Source organism: Agelaius phoeniceus, chromosome 4 (genome assembly GCF_051311805.1).
Source record: "Agelaius phoeniceus isolate bAgePho1 chromosome 4, bAgePho1.hap1, whole genome shotgun sequence".
NCBI classification, from domain to species: domain Eukaryota; kingdom Metazoa; phylum Chordata; class Aves; order Passeriformes; family Icteridae; genus Agelaius; species Agelaius phoeniceus.
This window is the reverse complement of record NC_135268.1, coordinates 9,443,058-9,462,020: the sequence shown is the minus strand read 5'-3', so window position 1 is coordinate 9,462,020 and position 18,963 is coordinate 9,443,058. Positions and strand designations below refer to the sequence as shown.

The 18,963-nt window shown below is 46.1% G+C and overlaps 4 long non-coding RNA genes across 5 annotated transcripts in view; all 4 read right to left on the bottom strand.

The window, feature by feature from the left end:
- Nucleotides 1–2,765: 2,765 nt before the first annotated feature.
- LOC143693916 (uncharacterized) lies at nt 2,766–5,568 on the bottom strand. Of its 2 annotated transcripts, none has more exons than XR_013181925.1 (4): nt 5,516–5,568; nt 5,388–5,431; nt 3,770–3,882; nt 2,766–3,220 (listed from the first exon to the last, which is right to left on the bottom strand). It is a non-coding gene; the product is annotated as an uncharacterized LOC143693916 (long non-coding RNA). The 2 variants fall into 2 exon arrangements; XR_013181926.1 differs by having other exon boundaries at nt 3,790–3,882; nt 5,516–5,561.
- Nucleotides 5,569–8,952: 3,384 nt separating this feature from the next.
- Nucleotides 8,953–10,098, bottom strand: LOC143693811 (uncharacterized). Its single transcript, XR_013181778.1, has 3 exons — nt 10,047–10,098; nt 9,083–9,123; nt 8,953–8,982 (listed from the first exon to the last, which is right to left on the bottom strand). It is a non-coding gene; the product is annotated as an uncharacterized LOC143693811 (long non-coding RNA).
- A 1,243-nt stretch (nt 10,099–11,341) lies between these two features.
- The window catches only part of LOC143693915 (uncharacterized), a 42,769-nt gene continuing 35,147 nt past the window's right edge, over nt 11,342–18,963 (bottom strand). The window contains exons 2-6 of the long non-coding RNA XR_013181924.1: nt 12,474–13,136; nt 12,372–12,399; nt 12,096–12,136; nt 11,932–12,017; nt 11,342–11,851 (exon numbers count right to left, since the gene is read on the bottom strand). This is a non-coding gene — a long non-coding RNA (uncharacterized LOC143693915). The remainder of the gene's footprint in view (nt 11,852–11,931; nt 12,018–12,095; nt 12,137–12,371; nt 12,400–12,473; nt 13,137–18,963) is intronic.
- On the bottom strand, nt 13,213–13,882 carry LOC143693810 (uncharacterized). Its single transcript, XR_013181777.1, has 3 exons — nt 13,734–13,882; nt 13,523–13,644; nt 13,213–13,292 (listed from the first exon to the last, which is right to left on the bottom strand). It is a non-coding gene; the product is annotated as an uncharacterized LOC143693810 (long non-coding RNA).

Genomic DNA, 18,963 nt, shown 5'->3' with positions numbered 1-18,963 from the left:
CAGTCGCGCTTTACGGCACCTTTTACGACAGTCGCGCTTTACGGCACCTTTTACGACAGTCGCGCTTTACGATACCTTTTGCGACAGTCGTGCTTTACGGCACCTTTTGCGACAGTCGCTCTTTACGGCAGTTTTACGACAGTCGCGCTTTACGGCACCTTTTGCGACAGTCGCGCTTTACGGCACCTTTTGCGACAGTCGTGCTTTACGGCACCTTTTACGACAGTCGCGCTTTACGGCAGTTTTGCGACAGTCGCGCTTTACGGCACCTTTTACGACAGTCGCGCTTTACGGCAGTTTTGCGACAGTCGCGCTTTACGACACCTTTTGCGACAGTCGCGCTTTACGGCACCTTTTGCGACAGTCGCTCTTTACGGCAGTTTTACGACAGTCGCGCTTTACGGCACCTTTTGCGACAGTCGCGCTTTACGGCAGTTTTACGACAGTCGCGCTTTACGGCACCTTTTGCGACAGTCGCGCTTTATGGCATTACCCTTTATGGAACTTTTATGGTACTTTACCGCACTTTACGGTTTTTATTTTGTTTTTAATCTATTTTTGTTTTTTTTTTAAATTTTTTTTTTACTTAATGTTTATTTTTAATTTTTCAAGCTTTTATTTTTCTAATTCTATTTTTTATTTACTTATTATTTTTAATTTTTCTATTTCTAAAGCTTTTTATTTTATTTTTTAAATTTTATGTTTTATTTAATTTTTAATTTTTCTATTTTTAAAGCATTTTGTTTTTAATTTAATTTTTAAAAAATTTTTCTACTTTTAGGGCTTTAATTTTATTTTTTAATTTTATTTTTATTTTTCAATTTTTAAAACACATTTTATTTTTCTAGTCATATTTTTTATTTAATTTTTATTTTTAATTTTTCTATTTATAAGGAATTTATTTTATTTTTTTATTTTATTTTTGATTAAATTTATATTTTTTTCTATTTTTAAAGTTTTTATTTTTTTTTATTTAGTGCTGCCTAGACCAACTCAAGCTGGTGATTGTGGTGGTGTTTGAGGGTCTTGCATTACGGCACTACCTTTTATGGAACTCTTACAGCACTTGACAGTTTTTATTTTGTTTTTCATTTATTTTAAATTAATTTTGTTTTTTTACTTTTATTTAATTTTTATTTTAAATTTTTCTATTTTTAAAGCATTTTTATTTTATTTTTTAATTTTATTTTTTATTTACTTATTATTTTTAATTTTTCTATATTTAACGTTTTTTATTTTATTTTTTATTTTTTAAATTTACTTACTATTTTTAATTTTTCTATTTCTAAAGATTTTTATTTTTTATTTTTTTAAGTTTAAAGTTTTCTATTTTTAAAGCATTTACTTTTTTATTTTTATTTTTTATTTCATTTTTATTTTTAATTTTTTATTTTTAGAGCTTTAATTTTATTTTTTAATTTTATTTTTTATTTTTAATTTCCCTATTTTTAAAGCATTAATTTTATAATTTTTATTTTTCTATTTTTAAAGCTTTTATTTTATTTTTCTTATTTTTTATTTTTTATTTTTTATTTTTCTATTTTTAAAGTTTTTATTTAATTTTTTAATTTTATTTTTAATTTTTCTATTTTTAAAGCTTTTATTTTATTTTTCTAATTTTATTTTTTTTTATTTTTTATTTTTAATTTTTCTGTTTTTAAAGGTTTTTATTTTTTTTTTATTTAGTGCTGCCCAGACCAACTCAAGCTGGTGATTGTGGTGATGTTTGAGGGTCTTGCATTACGGCACTACCTTTTATGGAACTCTTACAGCACTTTACAGCACTTTACAGTTTTTATTTTGTTTTTCATTTATTTTAAATTATTTTGGTTTTTTACTTTTATTTAATTTTTATTTTTAATTTTTCTATTTTTAAAGAATAGAAATTATTTATTTATTTATATTTTATATTTTATTTATTATATTTATTTATTTTATTACATTTCATTTGGTGCTGCCCAAACCTGCTGTAGTGCATTTTTATACTTTATAATACTTTGAAGTAGTTTTGTTTTGTATCCCCATATTTTTCCCAAATGGTTTATCCCAAACTGTACCCCCCTCCTTCTACCTGTGTTATCCCTCTCCCAGGATGAGATCATCCCCAAACCCCCACCCTGGCTCTCTGTCAATCACTCAGCCTCCCATCCCCTCCATGCAGAAGTTTCGGTCCAAGTCGTCCAGTGATTAGCCAGAGGCCAGGGGTCAGCCCCCCGAGCCTTGCCCCATACGCTGTCCTGTATGTCTATGCCCCAGCATCCATCCCTTAGGGTCACTTATTGGTTGGTAAAATGTTATCTACTTTGGGTTTCCACCTCCCTTTAAATGTAACCTTGGCACATCTCCCTGGGGCTCTTGGCAGGAGGCCCCTGAGGTGCAGGAGCTCCTTTGGGACTCCTAATAAAACCTTGGATTAACCCCTGCTAAGAGTCGGCCCTTTATCATCTACCGCTGTCTCTGGTGTCTCTTGTGCTGCACAGGGGCCCAGCCCAGGTGCCCTCAGCACCCTCGGGGCACAGAGAGTGTCTCCCCCCAGCCCAGGTGCCCTCAGTTCCCTCGGGGCACACACAGAGAGTGTCTCCCCCCAGCCCAGGTGCCCGCAGTACCCTCGGGGCACAGACAGTGTCTCCCCGCTCTCGGCCGTGTCAGGGCTGCCCCCCGGTGTCTGCCGACTCAGGACTGCACAAACCCGCTCGGCTGCTGATTGTGGCGGTGTTTGAGGGTCCCCAGGACGAGGGAAGAGACGAGAATCTTGACTCCACCTCTCAGAAGGCTGAAATATTATTTTATGATCTCTATTATATTAAAAGAAAATGAGATAGTAGAACTATACTAAAAGAGCAAGGAGACATCAGAAAGCTGGAAAGGAATGAATAATAAAAATAATAAAATAAAATAAAATAATAAAAACCTGGGACTGCTCACAGCCCCGACGCAGCTGGACCATGATTGGTCATCAAGTAGACACTGCACAGGAGACTAATCCAAGATGCCCCTGTTGCTAAACCATCTCCAGCCCACACTCCACAGCCAGCAGATCGTTATTGGTTCCATTTCTGTTCTGAGGCTTCTCAGGAGAAAAATCCCAGCAAAAGGATTTTCATCAAACACGTCAGTGCCAGGTGATGGCACAGGCAGCATGGGCCGGCCGAGGTCACTGTGTCATCCCTGCCAGCCCAGGTGTCACAGCAAGGAGGAGAGAGTTCACCCTGTGCTCACCCTGCAATACAGAGCAATACAACACACATATTAACACAAGATGATAACCTTTTTCTATTTTCTTTACATGTGGATTTATTGTTATAGGAAACCCAAAACAACAAAAGCACACAAAAAACAACACTCATCTACAATTAACACCCCCTTCAGATGACACACGAAGTCACCATCCCTCTCATCACAACTGCTAAATTACACCCCAGCAATCATTGGTCCTCGGGAACGTGGTTCCCGGGAGCCTCAAAAAAATCTTCCTGCCTGACAAAAACCCCGGTCCCTGGACAGTCCGCGCCCAAACTCTGGTGATGAGCGTCGCCTCACAGCCCGACTGGGACCGAGGAAAAAAAAACAGCCGGCGGGGGGGAAACCCAGCTGGGGATTTTTTATTCTAAATTTAAAAATGAGTTGAAAAACTTGAAAAGCAAAAGTCACACACACAAGGTTAAATCCAGTAATCCAGTCGGCATGCGCTGACACATGCAGAGATGAGCAGACGCAGACAGACACAGACACATGCTCTCACACACGCTCACACGCTCTTCCCACTTACACACTCGCTGCGGCCCTTACTCGAGACGCTGAAGAACGTGCTGCCACACATCTTCTGGCTGCGCTCCTTGACGTCAGTTGGTAGGTTCTGGGGAAATCGGTAGCCTCGGGGACCTGTGAGACGACAGGAAGCGGTCAACGAGTGGCTATCTGACAGCTAGGACTTGTCTCCACTCTGGACCAATAAGTTTTCTACCCAAAATCCCATAAAAGACAGATGAACAGTAAAGTTTTTATAACTCTTCTACCTGACTGTGACTACGTGCCCGGGCAGGGCAGCTCCAACCATAAGTGGTACAATATAAGTACACACAACAATCTAAGTCGATGCATACAGTGCAAGTGTACATAGAGGGTAGGTACATACAGTATAAGCCAGCACAGGTACACACAATATAAGCCAGGACTTGAGATAACTCGCTGGAAGATGAATTCTTGAGTCCTATACCCTTGAGAAGATGGAACCTATAGAAGTACTGCAGTCACATGAGGAGGGTGCAAGACACTCCCTCTAGCAGTCCAAGAAAATGGCATGGAAAAAAAGGCACTACCAAAGCTGGTAGTGAGAAGGAAGATGGATGAGAACATCTTGTCCGTTTGAGACATTCCTGTCTCAAAGAGTAAAAATGTAAAGATGCCAGAATAAGGGATATCCAGAAAGGAACGTGAGTAGAATACAGCCTATATGGCACAGAATAGTGCCGATAAAGCATTGAGACGTAATAAAGGCCTATGACGTGGAAGACAACGGACACACACACGGACAACACAGACACGGACAACATAGACACAGAGACAAGTGGCAACTGCCTGGCACTGTCCCCTTAGGCACCCGAGATGCCTAGCGCAAGATGTGCCAGAGGCTGATGATGCCAAAGGAGAGGAAGCCCTATGACGATAGCATGTGATGATGAAATGTAACTCGTTAAAAGAAGTTAGTGCCACAGCAGTTAAGAGGATGCTCGAGAGGCTCAGCAAGCCTAGAGAAGGAAGCCGACGGCCAGGTGACCGTGGCTGTAGCTCCGGACGTGAAGGCGAGCTCCTCAGGGGAAAGATCCGTGATGACGTCGGGCCGAGGAAGGCGGACGACGCAAAGTTCACGAGAATCCTGAGATGGGTCGGAACTGCCCTGCCCGGCAAAGGCTCTGGTCAGGCTGAGGAGAAATCCTCTCCCTCTTCTTCCTCTTCTTCCAGAGAGCTGGTCCCACTACAGACCTCTCCGCTAAGCTGACATCAAATTGCCCTCTGTGATAGTAAAGGTTTTTCCCCTTCTCCCAACTGCTGGCCCCGACACTTATCTTTTGGAAAAGGAGCAGACAAAATCCATCCTCGGTCGGACGTGGATGGTGAAATGTGCTCCGTGTGTGCCTCGGTGCTGTTGTTTCCAACCTTTGGCTACGAGGCTCCTCAGGGTACCTAAGACAAAACAGAAAAGGTGACTATTGCCGTCAAAAACAGTAATCCCCAGGGCTCCTCCGCACCCCTGCCCCGGCCCACCTCAAATCTTGATTTGACTCCAGAGGGTGCCCAGAAGATACCTGCAAAAAGAATAGGTACACACTTAGCATGCTGCTGTGTAACACTCACCTGTGAGTCAGCCTGCCTAAACACTGACTCACCTGCCCTCCTCTGTTCCTTGGCATGCCTAGGGCAGCGACAGCACCTGCAAAGAAACAAAGCAGAAAAGCATGCTGAGACACTGTGAAAACACAACCTCCCAAATCTGACAAGGATGCCACACTGATACCTTAAGCTGCACACAGCTGGAATGGGCATGCCCGGCCAGGATAGACGGCAAGTGGACCACCTAAAATAAAAAGTGGAGATGCTAAGAGCTGCACCAGAAACTGAGACATCAGCAAAAACAACTGCTTCTGTACACTACTCAATGCTCACCTCGCCCACTCGGCCTTGACTTCCTAAAAAGAGAGCCATCATTTATGCTCTCTCTACAGAGACAAACAGTGACTGACCTGCTCGGGGGAATCCCCTCACCCGGGATGGGGGGCTCTGCCCTGGATTTCATCCTTCTGCACCTGAAAGAAAGGACAAAAATCAAAGAGCTGCAGGATAACTTAAGAGCTCCAGACATCTTGTGCCCATCTACAAATCCCACCTAGAGTCCAACGACACCCCACATTACAAACATCAAGTCCCCGGGACTTCTCCTATTGCACCAGGCTATGCAGCAAGGCAGAGCAGCTCCAGCACAAATGTGTGCAGACACCCGTGACACAGGACAGGACAAACAACGGGGACACAACAGGAACAGAAATCTCTGGGTAAGGAAAATGACAGCGAGCACCAAGAGGATGCAAAATTAGAGGACCGAGGTGAAACTGATGGCGGGCTGATGAAGTTCAGAGAACCCTGGAGGAACAAGATGCTAACTGAATGATTTATTCCAAGAACTGCAAAGATGGATGCCCGAGAATCCTACGGTCAGAAGCCTCTACCTGTCCCCACATTCTTACAAGTCCTAATCCATCATAACAGAACCTTGCAGGGTGCAGCTGTCCATACAGCTCAGAACAAGACCTGAAAAGACATCTGACTGGATGCTTCGAAAAAGAGTTGCCATTCTGATACCTGTCTGAGCTGCCGAGTTAAAAGTTCCATGGCATCGGTGCCAGGGCAAGGAACGCTGAGAGTACAGATACTAAGACTGGTGCCAAGGTTTCTGACAGGCCCCTCAAAGGGCTATGATAAAAGACATGAGATATCCAACAACACATAATACACAAAAGACAAGTGACACAATACACACTGGGACTGCTCTGCCCCGCTCACCTCAGCACTGGGATCAAAAGTGAGATTTTGCTTTTATGGGGCCTAAGGGGCCACTTCATGGACACTCCTCACCTCCAAAGCGGACTCAAATCCCCCCCTCCCAGTAATTCCCAAACCAGCACCCTGCTTTCATCCCCCCTGGGGGTCGTGGCCCTCTACTTCTCTCTCAGACATCTGGGGATGCCGGTCTCAGGTGCAAAGAAAGGCCACCTCGTCAGCTGGGAAGGTCCTGCTGGCACCAGGCTGGTGTCTCTTAGACAGCTGTATTAAAGAAAACCAAACATCAATGCCTGATCGTGGCACCACATTGGCCAAAACCCCACAAGTCTGCTACTCACCCTTCTCTTAAGAACGCTCAGCTGCTCGGGCCGCACGCTTCGGGCACGCTCAGAGACCGAGGCCGTCATCACAGTGGACGCCTGGGTTAAGAGGAGATGAGGTGATTTGGCACGGCTGAAACCTGAGTGGACCCTCGCTCCTCCCCCCTACATCCCTGACTCACCACAACTCCTGGGCAGCTGCCGGAGACCACCTGGATGGCACCTTTAAATAGAAAAGTTCAGGGTTTCATCACCAAGTCCTGTAATGCATCCACAGGGCTCACATTTGCAGGAAACCCGGTGCATCGGCTGGCTGGTGACGGGGGCTTGGCATACTCCGAGTGGATTGCCTAAAGTGCACAAACGAGAACGGAAGCTTAGAGCTGCACCAGAAATTGAGACCTGAGCAATAACAACTACTGCTCTCCACTGCTCACCTTGACAGCTGGTATCCACATCTGCTTCCTAAAAAGAAAGACAAAGAACAGTGCTGTAACAGAGTCACCATACACACTTCTGCTGCAGAGACAAACGGTGCCTCACCTGCACGGGGGAAACCCCTCACCCGGGATGGGGCCCTCTGGCACACATTTAATCCATCTGAATCTGAAAAAAAAGTTAGGACAAAACTCAAACTGTTGCAGGATAACTTAGGAGCTCCAGACGTCTTGTGTCCATCTACAAATCCCATCTAGAGTCCCACTACACCCCACATTACAAACTCCCAGGGACTTCTCCTACTGCACCAGGCTATGTGGCAGGGCAGAGCAGCTCCGGCACAAATGTGTGTGCTGACACCCGTGACACGGGACAGGACGTGACAGACAGGGGGGACACAACAGGAACAGAAAGCTCCTGGCAAGGAAAGTGGCTGCAAGGACTCAGAGAACGCAAAAGGAGATGACCAAGATGAGACAGATAGCAAACTGATGAGGCTCAGAGAACCCTGGAGGAAGATGCTGGCTGAATGATTTATTCCAAGAACTGCAAAGATGGATACCCAGGAATCCTACGGTCAGAATCCTCACCCTAACCTCGCATTCTTACAAAGCCTAATCCGTTGAAATGGAGCATTGCGGAGCACGGCTGTCCGTGCAGCTCAGAACAAGACCTGAAAAGCCACCTGACTGGATGCTTCCAAAGAGAGATGCAGTTCTGATGCCTGTCGGAGCTCCCGAGTCAAAGGTTCCATGGCCTGGGCACCAGGCTGAGGAACACTGAGATCACAGATTCTAAGAATGGCGCCAAGGTTTCTGACAGGCCCTTCACAGGGCTAAGATAAGAGACATGAGATACCCAAACATCACATAATACACAAAAGACAAGGGACACGATACACACCGGGACTGCTCTGCCCTGCGCACCTCAGCACTGTGATCAAAAGTGAGACTTTCCTTTTACGTGGCCTAAGGGGCCACATCTTGGCTACCCTCATCTCCAGAGACAACTCAACCCCCTCCCCCCCAGGAGCCCCAACCCAGCACCCTGCTTTCATCCCCTCTGTGGGTCGTAGCCCTTGACTTATCTCTTGGACATATGGAAATCCCAGTCCATGTCAGGTGCGAAGGAAGGCCACCTCGTCAGCTGGGAAGGTACTGCTGGCACCGGGCCGTTGTCTCTTAGACAGCTATATCAAAGGAAACCAAACATCAATGCCTGATCGTGGCACCACATTGGCCAAAACCCCACAAGTCTGCTACTCACCCTTCTCCTAAGAAGGCCCGGCTCTTCGGGTCGCACGCTCCGGCCGCGCTCGGAGGCCGATGCCATCGTCGTGGGGTGCGCCTGGGTTAAGTGGACAGGAGGTGACGTGGCATTGCTGAAACCTGAGTGGACACTCACTCCTCCTCCCTACTTCCCTGACTCACCACAACTCCTCGGCGGTTCCTGACGGCTGCCCGGAACGCGGGGCTCGCGAGAGCGGCAAACCCGGTCCGTCGGCCCGTTGGGGATGGGAGCTTGGCATGCTCCGAGCAGATGGCCTAAGGCACAAAAATGAGAATGGAGACTTAGACTTGCCCCAGGAATTGAGACCTCAGCAACAAGAAAGGCTACTGCTCACCTTACCCTCTTGAACTTGACTGCTGAGATCCTGCTATACTTGCTAAAAATAAAGACAAAGAACAGCGCTGTAACAGGGTCACACTTGACACATCCCCTGCACAGACAAATGGTGACTGACCCGCTATGGGGAACCCCCTCACCCGGGATGGGGTGCTCTGCCATGGATGCAATGCATCTGCACCTGCAAGAGAGTTAGAACATATGTCAAACACCTGCAGGATGACTCAAAAGCTGCAAACACCTTATATCAATCTAGGAACAGCATCTAGAGTCCAAGTACACCCCACATGAAAAATTTCAACTCCCCAGGGCTTGTCCTATTACAAAAGGCTATGCAGCAGGGCAGAGCAGCTCCGGCACAAATATGTGCAGACACCCGTGACACAGGACAGACAGGACACAACAAACAATGGGCACACAACACAGACAGAAATCTCTTGGCAAAAAGGATTACTGCGAGCAACGAGAGCATGCCAAATGAGATGACCAAGGTGAGACTGATGGCAAGCTGATGTGGCTCAGAAAACACTGATGGAAGAAGATGCTAACTGAATGATTTATTCCAAGAACTGCAAAGATGGATGCCCGAGAATCAGACCGGTCAGAAGCCTCCACCGGTCCTCACATTCTTACAAGTCCTAATCTGCCATAATGGATCCTGGCAGGGCATAGCTGTCCATACAGCTCAGAACAAGACCTGAAAAGACATCTGACTGGATGCTTCCAAAGAGAGATGCAATTCTGATACATGTCTGAGCTCCCCAGGCAAAGGTTGTAATGGGTGCCAGGCCAAGAAATGCAGAGATCACAGACGATAAGAACAATGCCAAGGTTTCTGACAGGACCCTGAAAAGGCTAAGGTAAGAGACATGAGATACCCAAACAACACATAATGCACAATAGACAAGGGACACAATACACACCGGGACCGCTCTGCCCAGCGCACCTCAGCACTGTGATCAAAAGTGAGATTTTGCTTTTATGGGGCCTAAGGGGCCACTTCATGGACACCCCCCCACCTCCAAAGGGGACTCAAAAACCCGTCGCAGTATTTCCCAAACCAGCACCCTGCTTTCATCCCCCCTGGGGGTCGTAGCCCTCTACTTCTCTCTCAGACATCTGGGGATGCCGGTCTCAGGTGCAAAGAAAGGCCACCTCGTCAGCCGGGAAGGTCCTGCTGGCACCGGGCTGGTGTCTCTTAGACAGCTGTATTAAAGAAAACCAAACATCAATGCCTGATCGTGGCACCACATTGGCCAAAACCCCACAAGTCTGCTACTCACCGTGCTCCTAAGAACGCTCAGCTGCTTGGGCCGCACGCTTCGGGCACACTCAGAGACCGAGGCCGTCGCCACAGGGGACGCCTGGGTTAAGAGGAGATGAGGTGATTTGGCACGGCTGAAACCTGAGTGGACCCTCGCTCCTCCCCCCTACATCCCTGACTCACCACAACTCTTGGGCAGCTGCCGAAGGCCACCCGGATGGCACCTTTAAATAGAAAAGTTTAGGGCTTCATCACCAAGTCCTGTAATGCATCCACAGGCTTCACATTTGCAGGAAACCCAGAGCATCGGCTGGCTGGTGACGGGGGCTTGGCATACTCTGAGTGGATTGCCTAAAGTACACAAATGAGAATGGAAGCTTAGAGCTGCACCAGAAATTGAGACCTGAGCAATAACAACTACTGCTCTCCACTGCTCACCTTGACTGCTGGTATCCACATTTACTTCCTAAAAAGAAAGACAAAGAACAGTGCTGTAACAGAGTCACCATTTACACTTCTGCTGCAGAGACAAACGGGGCCTCACCAACACGGGGGAAACCCCTCACTCGGGATGGGGCCCTCTGGCACACATTTAATCCATCTGAATCTGAAAAAAAAGTTAGGACAAAACTCAAACTGTTGCAGGATAACTTAGGAGCTCCAGACGTCTTGTGTCCATCTACAAATCCCATCTAGAGTCCCACTACACCCCACATTACAAACTCCCAGGGACTTCTCCTACTGCACCAGGCTATGCGGCAGGGCAGAGCAGCTCCGGCACAAATGTGTGTGCTGACACCCGTGACACGGGACAGGACGTGACAGACAGGGGGGGACACAACAGGAACAGAAATCTCCTGGCAAGGAAAGTGGCTGCAAGGACTCAGAGAATGCAAAAGGAGATGACCGAGGTGAGACTGATGGCAAACTGATGAGGCTCAGAGAACCCTGGAGGAAGATGCTGGCTGAAAGATTTATTCCAAGAACTGCAAAGATGGACACCCAGGAATCCTACGGTCAGAATCCTCTCCCTAACCTCGCATTCTTACAAAGCCTAATCCGTCATAACGGAGCACTGAGGAGCACGGCTGTCCGTGCAGCTCAGAACAAGACCTGACAAGCCACCTGACTGGATGCTTCCAAAGAGAGATGCAGTTCTGATGCCTGTCGGAGCTCCCGAGTCAAAAGGTCAATGGCCTGGGTACCAGGCCAAGGAATGCAGAGATTACAGATGCTAACAATGATGCCAGGGTTTCTGCTAGGCTCCTCAAAGGCCTAAGGTAAAAGACATGACACATCCAACCACACAGAACACACAATAGACAAATGACACAATACACACCAGGACTGCTCTGCCCTGCGCACCTCAGCACTGGGATCAAAAGTGAGACTTTGCTTTTATTTCCCCCCCAGGCCTAAGGGGCCGCTTCGTGGACACCCCCGTCTCCAAAGCGGACTCAAAAACCCCTCCCGGTGGGTCCCTGCCCTGCGCCCTGGTTTCATCCCCTCTCTGGGTCGTGGCCCTCTACTTATCTCTCAGACATCTGGGGATGCCGGTCTGTGTCAGGTGCAAGGGAAGGCTGCCTCGACAGCTGGGAAGGTCCTGCTGGCACTGTTGTTCAACAACTTCCTGTTGTTTCTTCGTCTGCTCCAATAAAGAAAACAAAATATCAATGCATAACCTCAGCAGCACATTGGCCAAAACCCAACAATTCTGCCACTCACTCTTTTCCCAAGAATGCCCGGCTCCTGGGGCCGCACGCTTCAGCCGCACTCGGAGGCTGACGCCATCGTCGTGGGGCATGCCTGGGCTAAGAGGAGACGAGGGGATGTGGCGCTGCTGAAACCTGAGCGGAGCCTCGCTCCTCCTCCCTACCTCCCTGACTCACCGCAACTCCTCGGCCATTGCTGAAGGCTGCCCTGGTGACACCTTTAAACAGAAAAGGCAGAGGCTTCATCGCCGAGTCCCGGGATTCTTCCCTAGGGCTCGGGAGAGCGGCAAACCCAGCGCGTCGGCCGGTTGGTGACTGGGGCTTGGCCTACTCCGAGTGGATTGCCTGAAGCGCAGAAACAGGAACGGATGCTTAGAGCTGCACCACAAAGTGAGACTGGAGCAATAACAACTGCTCCTGTACACTACTCAATGCTCACCTTGCCCACCTCACCTTGACTGCTGATGTCCAGCTTTACTTCCTAAAAAGAAAAAGAACAGAGCTGTAACAGAGTCACACTTGACACTCTCCCTGCAGAGACAAACGGTGACTGACCTGCTCGGGGGAACCTCCTCACTCGGGATGGGTGGATGGATTTTGCCCTGGATTTTATCCTTCTGCGTCTGAAAGAAAGCGAGGACAAACGTCAAAGGGCTGCAGGATATCTTCACAGCTCCAAACATCTTCTGTCTATCTAGGAATATCATCTAGAGTCCGGCCACACCCCACAAACTGCGTGTCCCTGAGCCTTGTCCTGTTGCAGCAGCCTCTGCGGCAGGGCAGAGCAGCTCCGGCACAAACATGTGCAGACACCCGTGACACAGAACGTGACCAACGGGGGGACGTTAAACACGACACATGATGCTTGTGGTGAGGGCCTCGAGGGGAAAAGGCAAAAGGGACCCCAAAGACACAGTAGGTAACACGGTACACCCGACAACACGACGTGGACCGGAACTGCTCTGCCCTGCCCACCTGCACGCTGACATCAAATGTGGAGTCTCTCCCTTTAGCTGTCCTAAGAGGCCCCTAGGACAAGATTGCTTTTCCCTCTGCTAATTTTTCAATCTGTCCCAGGAACTCCCAACCCGCTGCTCTCCCTTCTCCAGGCCGTGACCCAGACTTATCTTTTGGATGATCGGCGATGTGAATCCACGTTGCACCTGAAATGAGTCTGCCTCGGAGGGCCCCGTGATTGCCTGTTAGCCTCTCGGTCAGCTACAATAAAGAAAACCAAAACCAACGTATGAGTTCAGAGTTATGTGGGCCAAATCCCAGCAAGTCAGCTACTTGCCCTCTCCTGAGTGTGCCTGGCTCCTTCAGGCTCCACCTTCATCCTGATTCCAAGGCTGTGGCCTTTATTATTAGTGGCACCTGGGTTAGAGAAAAGCACAGTTAAATGGCATTCCTGTGAGTGCACTGGATGACCTTGTGTGAGGAAGACATGGGAATGCCTCTGCTATGCTTCTGAAAAGCCCTGCGTGGGGGGGCCCTCAAATAAACACCCTTTCTCACCCTGCTGCCTGCAAACCCCCCTGCCCCCCAATAACTCCTAACTGGATACCTGCTCACCCTCCCTCTCCCAGTCACAACCCTCAACTCACCTGAAGCCTCAATCTCAAACATCATTTTTGACACTGGGCAGATGCCTCCTGTGACATGATCAATCTGCTGAAAGAAGTGCTGTGCTTGACACAACCTGGGATCTCTGGAAGCTGTACACCTCCTAAAAACAATAAAAACACGAAATAAGAACAAAACCAGAAATTGCAAATGCACTTTATCACCCCTAAACACCAAATCTGAAATCGTCACCTTAAATACTCCCTGTATTCCATGCCATTTTCTTCACAGGATCTTCCAAGCCTCTATTGCTTTAGATGCCCAGAAACACCTGCTGAAAGCAAGCTGAGATAAGCTGAAAGAGGCTCTTCACTGAAATGACAGGAGAGCTCTCACCCCAGCACATCCCAGAGAGGGAATGAAACCCCTCAGCAAAGGCTGGGGTTAATATACCCCTGATGGTGCCCGCCTCCCATTCCCATGATGCCTGAGAAAAGGGAGAGGGCTAATCCCACCAAATATAAAAGCCCTCAGAGTGGCTGCAGCTGTTTGGCTCCTCTGACTCAAATTCAAAGGGAGTAAAGGCCTTGTTATAGAAGAAAGCTCTTCAGAAAAATAACAGCGCTTTCTTTTTTGACACAACTGCTTGGAGCAGAACAACAGAAAAATGGTAAGACATTAAAGCATTGTGTTTAGGTAGCATACCTAGATAAATTGGGTAATTTGCTGTTAACTTACATAATTAATCTGTGTTTAACAAAAGCCATCTAATAAATTAACACCCAAAACTCCAGCAGCCCAGCTGGCCCTACCAAATCTCTCTGTTGATACATGCAGTAAACAAAACCAAAATCCCAGGAATACCTATCAGAAGTCTAGGAAAGAAACCTCTTGAAATTAATCCTACCTCAAATACAAACCAACCCGTCCAGAAAGTGAGCTTCACTCAAAAAACTATTTACACAGAGTTAATAAGACCAAGAAATAAAACAACACACCATCTACCACCAACGAATACAACAGTGAAGGAAAAAAACCCATGTTTTTTTCTTTTTTTTATTTCAACTAACTTCCTTTATTAGCTAGAACCAAAGATTTTGCCAGGGCTGTAACAACAACAACAACTTCTTTTTCTTCTTCTCCTTCTGAAATGTCCCTTCTCCTTCCCAAATTCCTTACAACTTCTGAGTTTCAATCCAAGCCAAAAGCAAAATCCGTGCACTTGTGAGTCCAGTGCTCCTGTCAGATTCTCTGTCTCACTCCACATCTTCTTACACTTTCAGTCTGAACGCTGTCCTGCCCTGATGAGTTTGACAGAAGCATTGGCACATGTTAAAAGAGCATTTCCCTCCCTCCCTCCCTCCCCAGAGCTGGTTTCCTTAGCGCATTTCAATCGATCCCGAGCCTGCAATGATGCGCGCTCACCTCAAGGCTCACAGCAAGCACGCAGCAGCTCAGGCTGCCTTGGCTCCAGGGCTCTGTGCTTGGATAGCTGAGAAAACTCCCGATGAGCCTCTGTTCCAAGACATTGGAATGCAATTTCCCTGTGCATTTGGTGGCAGCTTTGGGTCCCTCTGGGGGACGGCACCCAGCGTGACCCCCGCCCCTCGCCCGCCCCCCACCTGCTCCTGCACCGCCGTGGGGCTCCCTCTCCTGGGCACCTTGGGCTGCCCCCAACGGCATCAGAGTCCCGAGCCTTCACCCCCCCTTTCCCTGACCCCCAAAGAAGGGTCAGAACGAGTCCGCCTGCCCTGGACAGCAGCGCAGCGCTTCCCCCAAGCCCTTCCCCAGATGATGAAATCTCCAAGTGATTCAATCTCTCCTAGGAAAATTCAGTCAAGGGTTTAATATCTGAAAGCTTTACTCTCAAGAAGAATCATTTAAATTTGCCATCCTTGACAGGAGTTGTGATTGTGAGACCAAGTAGAGGAAGTCATGCTGCGGAACAATAAAATGATTTAAATATGAACTGGTTCAAGCCTGAACTGACACTTTGAATGTTTCTGTCTCTCTGCTAAAAAAATTGGGTGTAAGAGAGGGGTTTAACTTTGTTCATTGCTAAATACACAGAAATCTAACATTGAAGTGCCTAGGCACAATACACACAGGTTAGAAAAATGGCGGTGGTACACATTGCATTCAGCTGCAGGCAGAAGGATTAGCTACCTCACACATACCCAATGTGCCTTCCAAGATATTCAATTGAACTTTGGACTCTGATTTCTAAGAACAGGAAAGTGAGGCAGATTAGGAAAGTGATGCCTGCCAGAAATGTAAAGCTACCTTTGATACAGGTTTGGTGGTTTTGTGGTATTTTTTTCCCTCCTGCAATGCATGCCCAGGTAAAAGGTGTTCAATAGCAAAGCATGTGAGGCACACTAAAAGTCAAGGCAATTCACTTCTTTAGTGTGATGATCTTTCTTCATCTCTTAATAAAAGAAGCTCTCTCTGAATGGCTGCCAGATCTGATGAGATATGGTCAGCAAAAATGCCTAAAGCACGAGACCTGTTCTGGAAAGTGCTGCCCATGCACAGCTTTTGATTCTTGTCTTTGCACTGCTTGTGTTGTACTTTTTCTACTGTTTAGAAAGGTCTCGGCATCCAATATTGGTGGCAAGGTCCTTTTTGTGCAACAGGATGCTTTTTGTGGTTGTCAGTGCTTATTCAAGGTGATCTGTCCACAAGTTTGGGACATATTTTTAGAATCTCCTCTTTAATTGTGAGCATTTCCAGAGCATTTAACTCAAGTGATACTTCTTGTGTTAACAGCTGAACAATGTCTAGGAGAATACAGAAAACTATAAAATAATGGTAAATCACAAAAATATGATGCACAGAAAACCCTTATTAACAGATGCTGAAAATAAGAATGTAACCTTTGGTGGCTTGTTTTGAATTTGAATGAGTGCTCTTGTCATCTGCAGCAAAATATTCCTAACTGCTATGAGAATAACTGGCATTTATGGGCACTTAAATATGGTTCTTTACTATCTGTGTTTGCAGAAAATGGGCAGATCTTCCTGAGGTTAGCTGTTGGTATGCCACTTCTAGAGCAGATGGGGAAATAAAACACTGAAATCAAGTGATTTTAGCAATGAGAGAAGCTAAGGGACTATCAGTCCAAATGACAAGCTGGGGCTCACACCATTCTTTGTGTGTGCTTACAGGAGCTTTGGTTCTCTAGGAGTAAGAAAGAGTCTCTATGTTAAAATGTTTGCCTGCTATTGTTGATTAAAGAAACCCCAAAACTGCCACCCACACAGACTTCTGATCAAGAATGTCAGCAGAGTTTAAAGGCTGAACTCTTCATACTTTTAGGCCTGAGCAGTCACCACCTTCTAAACTGTGGTCTAGTTTATTTAGACTACTCAGTTTCTTTCCTTTTAAAATTGGAATTAAAATTTCATGCACCTTTGGCCTTTTGAACTAATATATATTTGTTGTTTTCATATCCTAAGATTATATTCTTCAATTGAAAAACTATCCTATCATATATGCACCTCAAATGAGACGACTTCACTGGAAACAATATATTATCATGAAAAGTATGCTTTTGTAGTGCTAAACAGTTTTCAGCTGGTTTATCACAAAAATCCCCTCAGACTGTTCAGAACAAGACTGAATTCAGGTAAAACTCTCATTTCATGTGACAATGCAAAGCTCATCTTAGCCAGTAAACAACAATACATTGCTTTGCTGTCAAAATGTAGCCATGAAGGACAGACCTGAGACTCAACTTTTGCACTTTTAAGTATTTTTAAAGCAAGGTGTGCAGCAGGGGGAAAGTTTAGAAAATCAGTAGAAAATGCACTGTTAGATAAAAGCCTTGCTAATTGCCTCCAGAGCCTCTGCGTGAACACAGCTATTTTGTATTCTGGTTGGAGAAGTTGTTGTGGAAAACTTCCAACATGCACTTGAAAAAATGTTGAAAAAGGATCATGTGTTCTGTGTTTTTTGTCAGCATTAAAAATAGCTGCAGTGCTGAAGGTGATCTGTGTAGCAGTGATGTAATTGTGAACCAAAGCTGACATTTTGGTGTCTTATCTGCACGTCTCAAAAGGCTCTAGTTGGAGAAAGTGCACTTTAATGTAATTTTGCTTCTGTTGTGGTTGGCCAGTGAGCTGTCTGTGTACATGCATGCTGATGTTTTAAATATAAATTTACATGTATTTGATGATGTAGAGATACACACACACAAATACACATAATTTAGGTCTGCAAACAAAATGATGCTTACAGACACATTTTTACATTGATTGTAAAATGTAAGGATGACCTTCTAAAATCTGTTTCCCTTTATATCTCCAGCTAAATAAGTATTCAGTGCTACCCAGTATAAAATGACATATGACAGCTACTTGCTTAATTATAATTTTTGCAACTACCTCTTGATTACCATACACAAAAAGGCTCGGTGATTAGTTTTGACTGATTAACTTCTGTTTATAAAAGACACAGAAAAAGACACATGGTGTTGGAGGATGAAATTCTGGTCCTTCAGAAAGAGGAAGCCAAAGAACCTTCCCCAGCAAAAGAGGACAATCCTAAACCATGCCCTGCACAGTCACTCCCAGCAGATGTTGGCCAGCCTGGAAAGATCAGGCAGGCAAGGATAATCAGGAATTCTCCTGTCAGAGTTCCAGCTGGGAATGACTGGGTATGGTGTCAGTCATCTGTGCTCCTGAAACCGGTAGCTTTGTAAAAATAAGTATATAAACAGATCAATGAATAAATTCCCGGAACCTGGATCCCTTCTGAACAGCCCATCTTCAAAAGTATTACCCAGGGTCTCTGATAGCAACCAAGCCCTAACAGCTTTTCCCTGAGGATGTGGAGGTGCTCTGCAGGCTCTCCTCACATCACCAGCACAACTTTTTCCTCCTTGGTGCTGGTGGCTTGCCCCAGGTGCAAATGTGGTGAGAGAACACACAGTGGGAGACCTTGGGAAAGCACCCTAGGTGATATCCTGGCACAAGGGATGATACCTGACAAGATATTTGCCGTCCATAAATATTTAAGCAAGTACTGTAGGAAGGCGGCTTGGGGTTTCTTGCAATGTTCTATTTCCTTTAATTGTCAGTATCTCCTTATCAGCTGGTAGATGTGGTAGGTGTACTGTTATTGTCAAGAAAAACTGATCAAAATACGGGGAAATTTACATACAAATAAAAGCTGCTGGAAATGAACTCTAGTAATCCCAGTGCTCTGGTTTACCTCATCAAATTTCCTCTCCTCGCCAGTCTGAGCAGAGATGAAGAGATGTGGAATTGCATTCACACCTCCTTCAAGGCAGGAAGAAAAGCAGAGTGAATTCATCCCTTTTTCTCTTGGATGGAGCCACTTTTACCCAAATCTGCAGCACCCAGGGAACAACTGCATTAAAAAAAAAAGACTTGTAAGAACAATGAAGAATTGGAAGGAAGGTTCAGCCACTGAAATGGAGGCCAGCCCACTGTGAAATGTCAGGGTTTATATTTTACTT